The sequence below is a fragment of the Rhinolophus ferrumequinum genome, chromosome 17 (genome assembly GCF_004115265.2).
Source record: "Rhinolophus ferrumequinum isolate MPI-CBG mRhiFer1 chromosome 17, mRhiFer1_v1.p, whole genome shotgun sequence".
NCBI lineage: Eukaryota > Metazoa > Chordata > Mammalia > Chiroptera > Rhinolophidae > Rhinolophus > Rhinolophus ferrumequinum.
Genome location: NC_046300.1, coordinates 39365183 through 39384621, shown reverse-complemented (window position 1 = coordinate 39384621; position 19439 = coordinate 39365183).

The following is a 19439-nucleotide window of genomic DNA, read 5'->3' as shown; positions in this document are numbered from 1 at the left end:
CTTAATTTTAGCACAAAATCGGGGTAATATGAACACAGGTGCTGCAATAGTTAGGAAGGTACTCTGTTGGAAGAAAGGTGCTGGGAAGAGGTGATATTACTTTCCTGGGCCCCTGCCCCCCTGGGCAGAAAGGAGGAGCATCAGTGCCCTAATCTGGGGGCAAACAGAGTTTCCTGGGACCAGGATTGCAAATGAGCCCATGGAGGATGTGCTTTCTTCCTGTTCCCTGGGGCCTTCCCCATGGACTCTGGGGACATGGATTTATACCAAAGGAGAAGGACAGCGCTTCGGGACGCGGATGACTTTATTCCCGCAGGCTGACCATGCAGACCGGGCACATGCTCCGTGGTCGGGACCCCAGGAGGGCTGGCAGCCTTTGTGAACAGTCCTTGGCATTTCTGTTCCTGGTTTGGCTGTTACTTCTGTGTGGCGGGCGTGGGAAAAGTTTCTGGCCCTGACCTCTCATCTCAGCCTTTGTTTATTAGGGAAGAGCTGAGGGCTGGGGGACGTTTCTAACCTGCTGTCCATCAGCTTTGATTTCCTCTTCAAATGTGATTAATTTAGCAGCCGGGTCAGTGGGGCCCTATTACTAGGGCCAGAGGGTCATCTCGGGGCCTGCAGGCATGCTTCCCCTGTCACGGCCTGTGTCCAAGGGCAAGTGGACTCCCTCGCTCTGCCTGAGGCCCACAGGTGAGCTCACTGGACAGAGGCTGCTTCCTCCGCTTCAGGCCACCACAGTCTTTTCTCCACTCTAGATGGTTAAGGGGGTAAGTCGATTCAAGGCCACTTGTCAGGACCTGGGCATTCTAATGGTGGAGGCATACAACAGGTGCTCAGTGTGATGAGCGGAATTGGTTTGTTTCCTGTCATACTGTCTTTGAGGGTGTTGCTTGTACTCACGTAACACGTGCTATGGAGCTATACAAGGCTCATCCTCTTCTTCATACTTCATACCTTTGTCAACAGCTGCATATGTGCCAGGGCTCTTGGAGGCAGGGCTTATCACTCTTCACTTGCACCCCCCACAGGCCCTGACTCACAGCCAGTTACACAGGAACCCTCAGCAAGGAGTTGTGGCGTGTCCTGGTCGTCAGCTTCTGGGGTCCCAGTCCTCCCAGGGTGGCCTCAAACTCCCACTTATAGGCTCAGTATCTGTGATAACATGTGCTTCGCCCCTCACCCACCGCAGACATTAGATTGGACTATGAATCTCTGGGATTTGAGAAGATTTAGGCTTAATGACCCAGCTCTGGCTCATGTCTATAAAAGTCAGGGAACCTTAGCAAAGCCAGTCAGCAAAACAGGCTGGGAGATCCATAGAGAAATGGGGGCTCAGCGTGGCAGGGGGAGGAGGGAAGTTGGGGAGGAGGGAAGGACCTGGAGCAAAGCTGCCGCTACTCCCGGCAAAACCTGGGGTCTGAGCTAATACGGCAGTAAGGGGGGAGGTGAGCCAGGCCCCAGTGATGGATGGGCCTCTCTGTCTCTGTGGGCAGAGCAGGAGGCTGGAGACTTACTGGATGGAGCCAGAAGTCATTTCCCTTTCCAATGAAAGGGCAACTTGTCCAAGTGGAAAGGAGAAGGTAATTATCAGCATGTGAAGTCCTCAGTTTCTTGAGGCAGAACAACCAGGAAATGGTTGCCTGGGGAATCCTCACAGCCAGGCTGATTGAGGATGGCCACAGGCTCGGAAGCCCACAGACCTGAGTTCACATCTGGCCTGGCCACTCTGGGGTTTTATGACCTTGGGTAAACATGTGATCTCTCGGAACCTCAGTTGTCTTTTCTTTAAAATGGGGGGCATGAACACCTCTCTGGGGTTGCTGTGAGGACTACGTATACAGGGTGATGTTTTTGAAAAGTCTGGCACAGAGCAGGCACTTGATAAATGCTCATCTTCCCCTTCTCATCCTTAATTAACATTTATTTCTATAGTAACTGGTCTCCAAAGAGGGCACCCAGTGGCCCGGGCCTCCTGACGTCCACTTCTTGCGTCTGGGCTGGCTGTGACTAGCTCTTGACCAGCAGACTGCAGTGGAAGTGATGCTGTATGATTTCCCAGGCTAGGTTATCAGAGCTGAAGCCTTGTAGCTTCCCCTGGGCCTCCTGGAAGCCTTGCTCTTGGGGCGCAGCCTCTCAGAACTCAGCTGCCATCATTACATGGAGAAGGCACGTGTTGTTGCTCTGGTGGACACCTTAGCTGAGCTCCTAGGGCACTGCCAGGATCAACTGCCAGCCATGTGAGCGAGCAATCTTGGATATCCAGCCCAATGAAGTCTTCAGATGGCTCCAACCCCAGGCATGGCATGGGAGGCCCCAAGTGAGAGCCATTCAGTTAACCCATAGACCCAAGATAGTAATTACATTACACATCTAATATATATATATATATATCTATAGTTTTGTTTTAAGCACTGTTTTGCATTGGTTTGTTAAGCAGTAATAGATAACGGGAACCATCAAGTTCCAACATTTACTATTGTGTGGAAATTCCATCATGACTGATTTATTTCTTTGGGTTAGATATTAAGTTACCTGGACTCCCCCTTTTAGAATACAAGTGTCGTGCAGGGGATCCTGCCGACTTCGCCATGTGTCATGCAGGGCGTCCGGCGGGGTCTCTGCTCCCGCTCCCCACACAAGAACACAGGACATGGTGAGGCCAAAAAGGAACACCCACGGAGCCATAGGTAGGGGAGTCACACCACTATACTCTCACTGGCGGCTGGGTTGGAGACACAGGAACCAGGAGCAACACAATTCTCAACCCTCACTGTGCCGCTTGCAAACTCAGCCACCATCTCCTTGCTAGCCCCCCCTTTTACTGCTAGCCTAGCCACGGCAGTTATATTCATGGCTAATGGCTCACTGGTTACAGCTGACGGCCAACTAGCCACAGCTGATGGCCATTTGATCACAGTCGACGGCCATTTACTACCTGAGCCAGCACCTTTCTATGTGAGGCCGAGAGCCTGGAAACTGCTTTTTGGGGCTCTGTCCCCACAACAAGGTCCATCTTACCCTGAGTTTTATTGGAGTTAGGGTCCAGCACAGCCTGAAGCCTTGGCCATGTGGGTGAGGGAAGAGGATGGGCAGAGAGGACAGCTAAGGGATTCTGAAGCTAGACTCTGGGTCCAGAATGTAGCCTGAGCATCCTTGCTCAGTTCTCAGGCCCAAGGAGACTGTAACTTCTGCATGATAAGCGCCTCTGCTGAGCCCAGCACTCTACATCTGTGGTGTTTGCTCATCTTTCCCACGGCCCTGTGAAACAAAGCTGATGACACCCATTTTATAGACGAGTAAATGGAGGCTCAGAGATGTGGAGATGGGACTTCAGCCAATGCCACAGAGCCAATGAGAATAGAGACAGGCTTTGTGTCCATGTCTGCCTGATTCTGAAGCCAGGTCTCTTTAAGCTGAGACTTGGAACATTTTTCTGCGATTAGTTCTCCCCACCGCCCCACTCCCATCCTGAGAGCTACCCTTTGGTATCAGAGATTGCCACACACATTTGGGTGGTGGGGGGGCCCATTTCCCCTCAAGGGTCATAACCAGGGCTTGCTGTCTATCCTCTCAGAGTCCTGTGCTTTTAGAGCAAGGTCAAGGGTCTTTGCAGCTAAACTTTCAACATTTGAGCACAACTTATTCTCCCTAGAACCCTGAATTTCCCAGGGAGGTAGTTGGGGGCAGGTGCCTGTAGGGCAGTGGGTGGGGGCCGGTACTGCTGTCTGACTTTGCTGAGGCTCTGTCCCCTGCCTTCGCACACGCCTGCTGCTGTCACAAGGCTCCCCTGCACATTCCAGACCTCATCACCAACAGGGGAAACCATCATGGCAAAGTTTAAAGTGGCAAAAGCCTGGGCATCTCCTCTCCCCAAGATAGGAACTTACATTTTCCTGCTAGTGAGTTCTCTGCATGCTTGCTTTATCTTTAAGAAACTAATGTGCTTCAGCTTTCTACCCAAACCTGCTATCAGATGGCTTGCCAGTCACTCCCTGTCTACCTGCCTAGCTTTCTGCACCGATGGGGCCTCCTTTACACTCAGGAACAACCTAATTCTCCACAGTCAGACCTACAGGCTGGGGAGTGGAGAGTTGTGACGAAACAACCCCTCATGGGGCAGGCACAGTTCCTGCCAGTGTGCAAACACCACTTCCTTGAATTCTCGTGCAACTCCATAAGGTGTGTATTATTACCCCTGTTTACAGATCGGGAAGCTGAGGCTCAGAGACTTAAGGCTTAAGCTGAGGCTTAAGTTTCTAAGCTTCTCTTCATTCATTCGTTCGGAAACGATTTACCGCCTTAGTTTGGGTCTCCGTGAAGCAGAGCCTGATGGTACAAGTGATGTATTTATTGAAGGGTGCTCTCAGGAGAATCACATAAGGAAGTTGGGGAAGCTGGATAAGCAGGGGAAAGGGCTGAACAATGATGGGGTCTCAAGTGTAGCCTCAGCCTGAACCTCCTAGGGGGCTCTGGAGCATAAATGGTTGCCCCACCTTGAGACAAGGGGGCTATGCTCTTATACCTCTGTATCAGCCAGTCACTGCCCCCCTGAGGGTGGTGGTGTAACCTCCCAGTGTCTCTGGGTGAGGCAGCCAAACGCCATTCTCTGCAGATGGTCACATGTCAGCTGTTGGCGCCAGCATTGGCTGCAGGAGGAAGGCGCTGGTGACCTGCACTGTCCTCAGTTTGCCCTTAGTGACCGAAGTCGCTGTAGCGTGACCTTGATTTTCCCGGGTCTGAGCTGCTCCCGGGATGCAGGACTTCCGGTGCTAAAACCTGGCAAGTCCTGGATAGTCCAGCATGCATTGTCCACCATCCCTACAGCAAAAGGGACCTGAATGCGGCACTGATCGTGTCTCCTACATTGACAGAGTACTGATGTGTAAAAGCTCTTCTTGGTAGTGGGGATATAGTGGTCAGTATTGGAAAAACCTGGCCACTGCCCTCAGGAGCCTAGAGTCTAGTTGGGGAGACCCAGAAAATGACAATGGCATTTAGAGGAAGGAAGGGGGACTCAGAGAAGCGACCCGCCCCCTGCTTGGAGGGATGGATCATGGAGAAGGGGACACATAAGGTTTCCCAGAGGAGGTGGTACCCAGTAAGAATCTCAACGATAAAAGGGATTAAGCTGAAGAAGTTGGGAGAGCATGGGAAAGGTATATTCTAATTATGGAAATTTCGGATGTGAAAGCTAGAATCCCAACTCAGCTACAGAAGAAATACGGGATATCCAAGAGTGGACCTGGAGGACTTCATGTATTAGTTACCTAATATTGAGAAACAGTTACCACCACCCTTCGTGACTTAAAACAACAAACGTTGCCTCACAATTTCTGAGGGCCAGGATATTGGTAGTGGCGTAGGTGGGTGGTTCTGGCTCAGGTCTCTCAGGTTGCAGACAAGTTGTTGGCCAGGGCATCTGAAGGCTTGACTAGAGCTGAAAGGTTTATTTCCAAGGTGGCTCACGCACGTGGCCATGGGCAAGGGCCTTCAGTTCCTCTCCGGCTGTTGGCAGGTGGCCTTGGTTTCTCACCACACGGGCCTTTCTTTAGGGCTGCCTGAGTGTCCTCTGAGATGGGAGCTAGCTTCTCCCAGAGGAAGTGAGCCAAAGGAGAGTAAGGCAGAAGCCAGAATGCCTTACCTACCCTCCAAAGTCATGCTCTGTAATGTTGACCTCATTCTATTCATTAGAAGCCAGTCACTAAATCCAGCCTGCACACAAGGAGAGGTGAATTAGGCTCCACCTGCTCCCACCTGCTGAAGGGAGGAGTGTCAGATAATTTTGGGGTATATTTCATTCCTAATGCTGTACTTTGCTTCTTGTAACTATATATATAATTGTAGTTGACATTCATTATTGTTCAGCTTCAGGTGTACAATGCAGTGATCAGGCATCTGCATCTTCCCTGAGGTGGTCTCCCTAACGAGACAAGGGTCCATCGGATACTCTACAGAATCTTTACAACGTTGTTGATTACATTCCCCACATTGACTTTCGTAACCCCGTGGCCATCTTGTGGTTACTGATTGTTTTCTAATCCCCTCACCTTCCCCCTTACCCCCATCCCCCTCCCATCCAGCAACCCTCAGTTTTTCCTCTATGTCTCTGAGACTGTTTCTGATTAGTTCATTCATTTATTCTTTTCTTTAGATTCCACATATAAGTGAGATCATATGGTACTTATCTTTCTCTGTCTGACTTATTTCACTTAACATAATGTTCTCTAGATCCATCCATGTTGTTGCAAATGGTAAGATTTCTTTCTTCTTTATGGCTGCATAATACTCCATTGTATAAATGTATCACAGTTTCTTAATCCAGTCATCTACCAATGGGCATTTCGGTTGTTTCCATGTCTTGGCTATTGTGTATAGTGCGGCAATAAACATAGGGGTGCATAAATTTTTTTGAATTAGAGTTTTGGATTTCTCCAGATAGGTACGTAGGAGTGGAATTGCTGGATCATAAGGTAGTTCCATTTTCAGATTTTTGAGATACCTCCATACTGTTTTCCATAGTGGCTGCATTTGGGTATATTTTAAATTTACCACACTGCTTGACTGGATCCAGGGATGAAAATAAGGTCTATCATTCATTTATATTCATTCCTATTCCCTCTGTCTCTCTCTGTCTCTCTCCCTCTCTCTCTCCCTCTCTCTCCCCTTCTCCCTAACCAAGGGATGGCTCTGATTTGCCTTATTTTGATCACTTGGCCATACCTGGACCAGTCTTATTTCCAAAGTCAAGCCCTTCTCTGGTTGGCTAAGCCTGAGTCACACGCCCATGTTTATGTCTAAAAGGAATGAGTATTGTAATCATTGGTCGCACAGGAATCACATGATACAGCTGATGGAGGAGAGTTCTCCCTAGACTATGATTTCCATTAAATGTGATGGAGACGAAGGGGATAACTCCTGTAAAGGTCATAGGTAAAGAAAGAACATGATACATCCTGCACAGCTAATTTGTGCGTGTGAGTTAGAATGTTGGTTGTCGATGAGGGAGCTGGAGGCAGCAGTAAAAGATAAGGCTAAAGAGGGAGTCCAGGCTGTTATGATAGGGGACCTCCATGCCACACCAGGAACCGATACCCATCTTGGAGCAAATGATATTAGACCCACTGTGTGACACGATCACATCTCTTGGTAGGAAGATTATCCCAGCAGTAATTTAGAGGCTGGATTAGAGGAGGCTGATTGGAGACAAGACTACTGGTCCAGAAACCATTTCAGGGATACAGATTAAAAAAAAAGCATTTCAATAAGAATTTTTAATATCATCACACAAGGTGGAATTTTAGTTATTCTTGTCTGAAATTACTAGGCAGGAGAACTCTTCAGTCCTTTTCTCCAGGGTATAGGTTACTCCTGTGAAGCCCTTTCTCTCTGTCCTTCATTTACTCAATGAATGTTTATGAGACACTTAGACAAGGCAATGGTTAAGCCAAATGAATGAATTTCTAATGAGAAAATATCAGGCATCTTGGAAGGATGGTAGGAGAGATATTTTGGGGGAAGAAGGATAACTACCCCCTTGTTCCATGAACAAAACTATTGCATCCCATAATACTTAAATGTAAGGGACTGCTGCTTTTCACATCTTTTTAAAATTTCATCCTCACAGTACTTAATGGCTCTACTCTTCTTCGTGTGCACCAAGGGCTTGGCTATGTGAGTATGGGCCTCAGTTTCTGCCCAGGTTCAACACCGGTCACAGACTTGCAGAGCCAGGCCAAATGACGACACCAAGAACAGCAAGAATAACAATTTAAAACGTTCCAGCCACTGAACTAAGTGTTCTATACATGTTCTCTCATTTGATTCTCACAACAGCTCCAAAAGGTATTATTCCTATTGTCCCTTTGCAGCTGAGAAAACTGAGGCTCAGAGAAGTTGAATCAGTGGTTCACAGTCACATGCTAGAAAGTGGTGGTTTTGAATCCAGGCAATGTGATTCCTACTGCACTGCTTTCCCCACCCTGCTCTGCTGTCTCTATGAACACACTGCAGTCTAAGGCAAGAACATGAAACTCTGGGTGGAGACTCACTAGCGTGGGTCACATGGGGCGTCTCCATGTGTCCTACGGAGCTAGCAGATGGATACGACTGTGAACTCCCCCAAGGGAACATTTCGTTCTCCGTGAATCTCCAGGCAAGGTCAGGATTTCAATCACTGTCACTCCCCTGGGAAATGTCTTACAAGAAACAGCAAAGAAAAGCTTGGGAAAAAAATACAGCCTATTAGAGCAGGAGAACATAGGACAACAGCATGCATTTTCTCTCTGCGTCTTCAAACAGGTGCTTGTGTATTGAGAAGGGGCTCTGAAAATGTCCTTGAGCGGAATCCTGAAAAAGTCCACGTGTCCTCTTGAGGGCTGCAGTTCTCCAGTATTTCTGGTTCTCCTCCTTCTGAGGCATAGAAGGTTGCGTGCACCTGCCCCTTTGAGGGCAGGGGTGGCCCTGTGACCTGTGTTGATGTGTAATGTGAGTGGAGGCAATGGGCCTCACTTCTGGGTGGAAACGTGCCCCTGCCTTTGCTGCAGTGCCCAGCAAGGCCGCAGATGGCACATGTTCTGACAGGTCGGGTATCAGGGCGGCAAAGCTCCAGCCAGCCTGGGACAGGCATACAGTGAGAGAGAGTTCCACTTTTCTTAAGCCATTGATTTTGTGGCTGTCAGTTACTAGACCATAATCTGGCATGTCATGACTGATACATCAAGTCTCTGTTCAACCAAGGAATATCTATGTCCTCCTCTGGAAGGAATTCCCTGGGTCTCTAACTGAAGTCGATCTAAGGGACAGATAATGCTTTGGAGACCACTGTCGCTGGATGTGGAATGGAGCCATTTCTTACCTCAAAGCCACACTAACCAAAGTAGATTAAAAATGGAAAACTGACATAAGGATCATGATGGCACTTGATAGATGCATGGAGAGTTAATGTTTCAAAGACTTTCTACATCTATCATAATTTTTGCCCAGAATATCAACAAAAACAATATATGAGAGAGTCTAGTTTTCAGTATCGACCACCTGGTGTGCTCTTCTGCAATGTGAACTTGCCATTCCTTCATCCAGAGATGAAGATGATTTCTCAGCCCATGGATCTAGGCTGGACTTTCACTACTTTGACCAATAGGCTAAATCCAGCGGCAGTTATGCCGTGCCAGTTCTGGGAGTAGCTCTTAATTGGCTGGAAGCATCTGCTTCCTGCCTGTCATGTTTAAGCTCTGGGATGAGATACCATGTGGAAGTGGAGGTGGGAGTGGGAGAGAGAGAGAGAGAGAGAGAGAGAGAGAGAGAGAGAGATTGAGACGTGTTATTGTGCCAGATATGTGAGTGAAGAAGCATTGTGGAACTGAACCGTCCAGCCCCAGAGGCCCCATGCGATACCACATACGGCTAAGATGAACCACCCAGCGAGGTCTTTTCACCACATCTTTGACCCACATAATCATGAGCAAAATAGATGGTAGTTTTTAGCCACTGTGTTTTGTGGTGGTATGCAGCACTAGAAAACCAAAGCATAAAATCAACAGTAATACCTGGGAGGTTGGTAAGGCATATCTTATTTTAAAGATATGGAAACGGATGCTCAATGACACTAGATTCTTTGCTGGAGTTCAATGTGCTCCTTGGGGGGCTGAGAAGGACTAGAACACACGTGTTCTGGTTACCAAAGTAGCTCAGGGTTTTTCTGCAACAAAAGACACATCCTGGCACATAGGATGTTTGCGGGCATATCTTGCAGATGGTCTACATGAGAGGAAAATGAAGTCCAGAGAGCGCAACGGCCTTGCTTTAAGTCACGTGGGGAGTCTAGGCCACTGACCAGCCGAGAATCCCCGTCTTCTCACTTCAGGGTGCAGTTCTCGGCCCTACAGGTTCTGATTCCCCCATTATCTAAAAGAAGAAGAACCACATTGCTTGAAAAATTAAAATGTGATTTTGCTGCCTTATTTCTTGGTACTACCTAGTAAAAGCAAACAATAATTCTCAGGGGAGTGTTAAATAAAACTATAAAAATATCTCATTGCCACAGGCTGAACGTTTGAAGGGAAATTTGCTGGGGAGGGAGCTATGTTGTGAGGGCCGAGGGACCTCAGGAAAGGAGAAGGCCGCGGTGTGCATGCCCTGCAGGCAGCCCCGTCTCAGACCCATGCCTGGCCATCTGTTTCTCAGAAATCAAAATATAAACATCTCACATGCTCAATATGTATTACATATATAATAATTATGTATCATTTACCTAATGGTGTAACCACTGTACTGAATGGTTTAATGCCATCATTGTCTTCCAGTATGTTCTGTCAGATTTCGTTCTCTCCCCATAACGTTGCCTGCAGATGATTTCATAGCATGCTGATCACTTATCAGTTACAAGAATCCTGTTTTCACATTTTAAAGGTGTCAAATCTAAATAAAAACTCTAATCTCACATTTCACTCCTCTCCTCTTTCCAGTTTAGAAGGACCCAGGCTTAGGAACCTACAGTGGGAAAAGAGGGCATGGTGACTTTTTCACTCTTCCTTGCTGCCCTTCCGCATCTGCTCCTGGCTCCCGCTTCTTCTACTTTTGCCCCCAAAGGTACACCCACAGCCTCTTACGGATGGATTTCCCCACCTGGCAGACACTACTTTTGAGTAAGATTCCATGAGGGTGGCTCAAACCCCCAAACTTCGGTGTCCGCTCAATACAGGGGAATCTCTATTAAATGGTGGCAGTGCATCCTGCCCAACTCGGTCCCATTTCTCCTTGTCCTGACATGATGGGCAACTTTGGCCAGGCTCTGCCCTCATAATTTTCTGCCAATGTAATAGTTTCATACAACATTCCTTTACAACTACTATTGCAAGAGGCATTAGTACTCTTTTTTTTTTTTTTTTTTTTTTTTTTTTTTTTTTTTTAAGACTGGCAATTCTGAGGTGAAGATAGAAAGCCCCAAGTCCCAATGGTAAATCTGAGAACAGTTGGGAAGAAAAAGGCAAGAAAAACAGCTCAGTTGTGCTCTTTCCTTTTTCTAAATTTTGTTGTAGACACACTGACCAATAGTGACAGGTTGAACGTCTAAAGACCAAAGGAGAGACCAGTCCCTGGAGTCCCTGGGATTCAGGTTCTTTGCAGCAGCAGCATTTGGTCTCTTTCTTTTGAGCCAAACTAACATGCCAAATGCAAGGGTGACAAGGATGATCATTTGAACAATAAACAGCCACTTAATGATCTATAGTGACAAACTATAGATGATGACTGTATCTAGAGTCCCTTATTTCCTCTTGTAACCATGGAACATATAGCCTTACACTTAGTGGTAGTGAAAGGTAATATTCCAGCATCCATTTTGTTGTCTTTGTTATTTATGTGATACTATTTTAATGTAATAACTTTAAAACATTTACAAATTATTTTTTTCTGATTATCAAAGAAATAGATTCTTTCAAAAGTAGAAGAAAAGGATAAAGATGCAGAAAAAGATTTTTCCAGAATTCCATTACCTGGAGGCCAATAGAACAAACGTTGGTGTTTTGGCTTTGATGTCTACAGATATTGTTGCTGAATCTGCAGTAATGGAGTACCACCCCCTGGTGGAAGCTTCCTGAATTGCAGGTAACACAGGTGATCATTTATAAGGGAAGAGATGGAGAAAGGGAGTGACAGATTTGTTCACCGTTATTTCAAGACAAAAGCCTTTGGAAGATTAAGTAAGGGCAAGAGAAAGGATGGAAGGAGCATAGGCTTGGAGTCAGCTGTGTAAAAAGGTTCATTGATTCACTCACTTGCTGTAAGACATCTGTCTCTGCTTGTTACTATTGTTACATTTCTTCATGTTTTCACTGGCTAACATCTAGTAGATTGAAGACAGTTTAAACCTGCCATTTTGATTCAGTTGCAGTTTGGAAGCAAATTGAAACATTGGCTCTCTAAATCTGAACAGCAGGCAAAACTATTTCATCTTTTTCTCTAACTTTAGTTTCTGTGACTTTAAGAGAGCAAGATAAAAGAAAAAAGAAACAGAGACAAATGAACAAACCCAACCCAAACCTTTCTTTTTGTGTACGAGAGTCTAGGTATGGAGAACTGGCAAAGTGGCTGTGAGCAGAGTCTGTGACCCATAGACCCTGGAGATGGGATTTATTTGCAGGAGCTAAAAAAGGGGCTCTTGGATGTGGCATGATTCTATTCTGTTTAAACTATGCTCTAAAAGGTTTCTACTTTAATTATATTAGTTGCCACAGGAGGCCAACTGTTCAGGCATTGCCTAGGCAACCCCCTGTCGTGGATACCTACATTGGACTGGGGGCCAGGGGAGGGCAGTTAGACCACAGCAGGGATTTCTGACCTTGTCAAGTTTGAGGGTCTCCCTAAATGTCAAAATATTTCTGGTACCTCCACAGGTTGGTGCTTGTGCTTTTTGTAACTATTTTGTGTTTGTTGCTATAGCAGTTTCTCATGTTTGAAAAATGCAATGTCGTGCATGGGATGGGTGCTGCTAGTTTTTATGGCTGCACACAGTGTTTGGTGTTCACAATGATTCCTGGAGCTCAGTTGCTCTCTGGCCCAATTGCTGGGTCTCTCTGGGCCAGGAGATCTCTGTGAGCCATTCATGGTGGTATGGTGACCAGCCTCCCAAGACTGGCCTGGGAAAAGGTATTAAGAGGCCACCTCACTCTCATCTCAGTGCAAAATAAATTAGTTCAGGCATAGTCAAGTCTTTCTGAATGCAAGGCCTCTGAACTTGGAGCCCCTGGACTCTCGCAAGGTGGGGCAGAGAGGGGATTAGGGGTTTCATGACTCCACTGAAATCCTATGCAAAATCTTGTGTGTATGTGCTTTTTTTATGCCAGGGTCTGTTACTTTTCCAGATTCTTAAAGAGAGTCCTAAAAAGAGGCAGGTTGCATCAAGACTTGGCTGAATGGAAGGATGGCAGTTGGGTGGATTATCCTTGCAATTGCAGCAACAAATCTTAGTCACTGAGCACCTGCCACAGGCCAGGCACTACGCTTACCCTATATCCCTGCCATCTTCGTGACTGTTCTTCCAAGTGGGTGTTTCTATCCCTTTTGCAGAGTTAAGTCCCGAGGCCCAGAGGTTAAAACCCTCCCCGGGGTCCTACAGAGACAGAGTGGCAGAGACGGGACACAGGCCTACATCTGGGAGTCTTGAGGCTGGTACTTTGTCTGGGGCTTCTCCCTGGGAGGGTGACAATTGCTCAAATAAGGTGTCCTCTTGGAAATGCTCGCAGATGTGTCAGGGACTTCATCCTCCCTTCCCGGCTCTTCCGGAGAGCTGGGAGGGAAGACCTGATTTTCATAGTTTGGAACACTCGATTGAGGAAATCCAGTCTTCATAGGCAAGGCTCGTGTGGTGAGGTCCCTGCAACCTGACAGGTGGATTCTCACCTGTAAACCCTCAGAGGGACTGGTCTGGTCCCAAAAGAAGTTGACTCTCACTTCGATAAAACATAACCTAGCCACTCACTTTTGCTCACACAAGACCTACAGCTTCTTTTAAACTGGGAAACAAGCCCTAGCTCGGGACACTGAATAGCTGACACTTGGACATCCGTGGCCCTTCTGTTACTGTTCTTTGTGGGGGCATGGGCACCCAAAACCTCTACTGACATGAGGCAACAATGCAGGGGAAGCATCCGTCTGGACCTTGTCGCAGGATCTCGGTGGGTCTCCGGGCCTAGGTGAAGACATAGTGTATGTCCCTCTTCCAATGTCTCTGTCCACCTCTGCTCACCCTCCCCACCGTCACTCGGGTGTTGCCTCCTCTGAGAGCTTTCCTCGAATCTGCAGGGCATCCTGGGCCCTCCTGCTCCCACTGTGACCTGGCCTGCCCTGCACGCGTGGCCCTTTGCACAGGGTTTAGCTCCTGAGGGGTGGGGGCAGTGTCGCCCTCGTCCCCGTGTCCCTGCATCAGCACAGTACCTGGCACGTCGTCACCACTTAGTAAAGTGCTGCTGAGGGAGGCACAGTTTCCCAGCGGAGGAAGGGGCCCAATCTGAAAATAATAAAAGGGGAAAGGAAAGCGTACGCTAAGTGACACAGCCCCTCCTCCCAGTAGCGTAAGCCACAAAGGAGGATTTGAAAGCAGAGGGGTGAATCCTGACCCAGGCCCTGGCACAAGGCCAGGTCCCCTCTACCTCTCACCTCCATTTCTCCTGCCCTTCAGCTTCCGTCTCAGACCGGCTCCCCATGAGGCAGGGCGCAGGGTGAAGGCATGAGAACCCTCACCTGTCACAGCCGGCAAGGGCACACAGGCTGTGTTTTATCTCAACCTCTCTGCGCCTCAGTTTCCTCATCAGTAAAATGGAGATAATGAGAGTGCCTACCTCGCAGGGTTTTGGTGAGAGTTTAATGAGCCAGTACATGTGAAAGGCTTGGTAGAGTGCAGGCACATGGTTCTTAGTGCTAGCTCTTCCTATTGTAATTACTATTATCACTCACTTCCAGCTCAGCAACCCATACACGCTCCTCATTACTCACTGGATACACTCAAAACTTGTTTTTCCTTCACCCTCTACACTGCGGCCACAAATTCATCCGTGCTTACCACTGATTGAAGAGGAAAAACACACTTCTGTGTATTTCTCCTTGGCTCTCACACTGTGGCCACACTTCACTCCTGGTCGCCAAATGTGGAGAGGGGGTTCCCACACCAAGCAACTCTCCACAACAACAGCTCCAGCTGGGTGTTTATAATTCACTTCACTTGTGACACTAGCTACCTGGAGCCGGCGTCAGATCTCACAACCTAAGGGCTCAGTCCCACAAGACCGCCCCCACTTCCGACCTCAGTCACAGGTCGCAGGTGGTCACCTGTGTTCTCACCTTCCGGCTGAGTTCCTACAACTCTTCCTTGGGTTTGGTTATTTGCTAGAATAGCTCACAGAGCTCAGGGAACCACGTTTACCAGTTTATTAAAGGATGTAAAGGATACAGATGAACAGCCAGATAAAGTGATACATAGGGCGAGGTCTAGGAGGGTCCCGAGGGTAGGAGCTCGTGTCCCCGTGGAGTTGGGCTGCGTCACTGTGCTGGCACGTGGATGTGTTTACCACCCTGGAAGCTCCTTGGACCCCACACTACGGGGATTCTTATGGAGGCTTCCTCACACAGCTATGGTCAATGATTAACTCCATTCCCAGCCTCCCTCCGCTCTCTGAAGAACGGGGGGTGGGGCTGAAAATTCTAGTCCAGCCTGTACACCTTTACTCGTGCTGTTCCCCTGGGATGCCTACTTCTCACTTCTCGGCTCCCTCAATTCCCTTCCATTTTCATGACCCCAGGGATGTTTCACTCACTCCATGAAGCCTGGCCTGGACACAGAGCCTCCGCAGGGGTTGGGCTGGATTTTCTCCCATTGTTCCATGGGGGGAAGCGCATGGCAGGCAGAGCCTGCTCGATTTGTTCCATGTGCCCAGGACCAGGCTGGTGTAACACATGGTCAACTTGTATTGAGTGAATCTATTGTGTGCTTTGGTGCTTAGAGAGCAAATTTCCATGTCTGGCTTTATTAAGATGAAAGACTCCCTTTATTCTGATTTTCTTGGGGAAAAAAATCAAAGAAATAAACCCCCAAACAGCTACAGTTTTATATAGAAAGCATTATTTCTGAGCTAATTTTTTTTTTTCCTGAAGGAAAATTTAGAAATTGTAGCTCCGAGTGGAATGAAAGGAATGGAAATGAAGTCATGCGTAGATTTGCAGCATCTGAAGAACTGTTTTGGACCCTGTCTTGCTAACTTGTACAATTTGGTATAAAAAATTCAAGCTTCTGGGCCCAGTTCAGTTTTGCAGTAACACGTGTCCCTTGGGTTCTCCCCAAATTGCATTTTTTCTTAGATTCAGTCAATTATTTGCCTTAGAATGTTTTAGCTTTTCTGAGAATTTCCACACCACCTGATTCTTCTGGTTGGTTGCTGTCAAAGAAACCCTTTGGTTTCCAATGAAAATGGCCTCCCAAGTCATTGGGACACTGAGGTGACAGGGCAATGCCTGCCTTCCCCCGCTTCCACCATGTCAACCCCTTCCTTCCTCCCATCTGACCTCCTGTCGCAGATATTTAAGTATTCTCTCAGAACATACCTCTTTGATCTTCTCGTCCTTCAAGCTACAAGGCAAATCCCTATTGATCCTATTGATTCTTGAACTTTTCACTGACCTCAGAATGGATAATGTGATTCAGAGGTGGTGAATGTGTTGTGTGTGTTGTGTGTGTGTGTGTGTGTGTGTGTGTGTGAGGGGGGTTGTGTGTATACAAGTGTCTGTGTATGTTGCTGTATGCGTACATATGTGCTTGTGTCAGTGTGTGTGTGTGGTGGGGCAGAGCCCCAGTGTGTGGGCGCTGGTGAGGGCTTTGAGCAGGAAGCCATGACAGTAGGCAGAAATAGGGATGCTTGTGTGTAGGAGAATCCCACCAACTTGGGGTTCATTATCTCTTTGCTCCTTGCATATAACCCCTTATTTATTTTGGAGCAGGACAACCGTTAAAATAACACTTTAAATGACATCGACATTTTCCCACATACCCTGTTTCTCATTCACCATGTCTCCCTCGTCCTGTTTTGAGAGCTGCAGGTGCCCACTTAAATCAATGAGCATTTTTTGAATATCTGTTGTACCCAGTTTCCCATTCATTTCTGCCTCTCTGCTCTTTTGCAAGCCATCCGTCCTCATGGCAGCTTTTCCTCTCACCTGCACCTTATCCAATTTCTGCCCATTCTTCAAAAGCTAATTCTCGTCCTCCTAGGATTAGGAACCATCTTCCAACAATTAGGCTGCCATCTTGTGGGGCCCAAATGCTTGTTGGTCTGAGAAAGGGTTGTTTCTCAGAATGTCTCAGAAGCTTTTGGAAAATACAAATGTCTAGCCAACCTCCTACCCCATGCTGCATAACCTGATAGGTGGGACCTGGGCATTTGAGTTTTTAAAAGTTCCAGAGGTGATTCCAATGTTCACCTGGGGTTGGGACCCATACCTCCAGAGGCAAAGTGACGTATTCAAAATTTAATTGCTTTCCAGGTGCCCTTGTGGTTAAGAAGCCACCAGAGACAGGAACTAGCTTCGTGTCTCTCTGGTTTACCCTACAGAGCCTAGCTGAGGTCAGGGCACTTGATGCCATTCGCGTTCTAGAAGATCACTGAGTCATGCCCGCTGGTGAGTCCCAAGTTTGTGTCCCCAGCCCAGGCCCATCCTTTGAGTTCTAGTCCTATATAACTGTGCTGACTAGTAAGCTGTCATCTCTCAGTTCTAAACCCGCCCTTCTGGACTTGGTCTGTGATGTAGGGTTGTGGCTCTGCAGATGTCATTATTCCTTCACCAGCTGGCTCCTCTAGGCTCTGCTACTAGGGGATGCCAGAGGAAGCCTGGAACGGGGAGAAGGAAAGTGCTGCGCTCCGTCTTTCTCACTCTTCTGGATGGCCTCACTGTAGCAATGGTCCTTTCTGGGCGGTGGCAGTTTAGTTGTTGCTGTCAGTTTTCATCTTTTCCCCACACTCCTACAACTGGCCTCCTGGAACTCCCTCAGATCCACCAGCACCAGCCTGGCAGTGAGCCCTGCTCAGAGATTTGGGTCCCGGCTCAGCAAGGCTCCTGCTCTGAGCCTCTGGTTGTGCTAACTGTACCCCCTTCACTTCATTCTCCCCAGTCCTAGTGGTGGCAGCAGCTCGCTGAAGTTGCCACCTCTGTGTTATCCCAGGGTCCCTTTTCTGTCCTCAGTCCTCCAATATCTGTTTAACCAATCCCCATATTCAATTCTCACTGTTAAAAGGACTGGTGTGGTTTCTGTTTTCCTACTGAATCAGACTGATACAATACCCAACTGCCTCTATTTGATTCTACTTACTTGTCTCTCAAGGTCTTCCCTCATCCAAGGCGGAAATCTGATATTTCCCCCAAACTTGTCCATTCTTCCCTTTCTGGATTCATCATCCACCTAGTGCTTAATCCAGAATCTTGGGCCTCATTCTTGAGTCCTGTCTCCGGCTCATCGACACATACCCTAGTGGTCAGAAAGGGCTGTTGATTTCACCTTGAACTGGTTCCCTCGGCCCAGGTAACCATGCTTGTGTTGACAGTCTTCCTGCCTTTTCTTGTGCTGCCCTCCCTGCAAGTCATTTCTCACACAGAATCAAAAGTCATACTACCAAAATATAAATAGGGTTGTGATATTGCCTGGTTAAACATCCTTCAACAGCTTCCTAGGGCACATACCTCCTGTGTCTGTAAGGGCCCACAAGTCTTGCCATGGCCATTTACCTGCCCTTCTCTCCTCGTTTCCTGCACTCCAGCCCCGCTGGCTGATGTTCTGGTTTCTTGTACATGCTAAGCCCTTTCCTGTTGCAGGGCCTTGGCACCTGCTGCCTGTAATGCCTTTCTCCTCTGCTTGTCACATGGCTGGCTCCCCCCACCCCCAGCCATTTTTAAGGAAACAGCTTTAAATTCACTTCTTGGGGAGCCCTCCACTGATACCTTCTGTCTTAGTGGGTTTGGGCTGCTGTAACAATGTATCGTAGACTGGGTGGCTTATAAACAACAAAAATTTATTTCTCACAGTTGTGGAAGCTAGAAATCCAAGACCAGGGTGCCACCATAATTGGGTTTTGGAGAGGGCCTTCTTCTGCTGACTTCTCCTTGTATCCTCACATGGCAGGGGGAGCTAGCTTTCTGACCTCTTCTTATAAGGGCACAAATCCCATTCATGAGGGCCCCACCCTCAGGACCGAATTACCACCCAAAGGCCCTACCTCAGAATCCCATCACATTGGGACTAGGATTTCAACATAGGCATTTTGAGGGACACACCACTCCATTCATTGCACTCTCTTTAGAGTTGATACCTCCCAGCTGTACACCCCTTTCCTTCCTCTCATTTCTTATCATTTCCAGTCATCTACGTGTTTATATTTTTATCTCTCACTCTCATTAGACGATAAGATACATGGGCAGGGCCATGTGTGTTTAATTCATCTAATTCATCACTGTGTTCTCACATCTTGCACCCAGGTCTCGTGACAGAGGTGCTAAATGAATCTAGAGAAGATTCAAAAGAAAGAAAAAAAGAAAGAAAGAAAAACAAGGAAGGAGAGAAAGAAGGAAAAAAGAACAAAGGTGCAAGAAAACAACCATTTACTTAGCTAGCAACTGTCCTAATATGCTGTAAGTCCTGTTCATGGACACATTGGCACTAATTATCTGTTCCTGTAGCCACAGACTCCTGCAGACAGGCTGAAAGGGATGTTGAAATACATGGATTACAGAGAGATTATGGCTCAGTACAGTGATATATATTCATGCATTGTTTTGTTCTATTTGACATATACTCGTACATCATATATGTCAAAAGGTACACATTTCCAGGTCTAAGATAAATAAGTCCTGGGATGTAATGTACAGCATGGGGAATCTAGTTAATAATACCGCATCGTGTATAT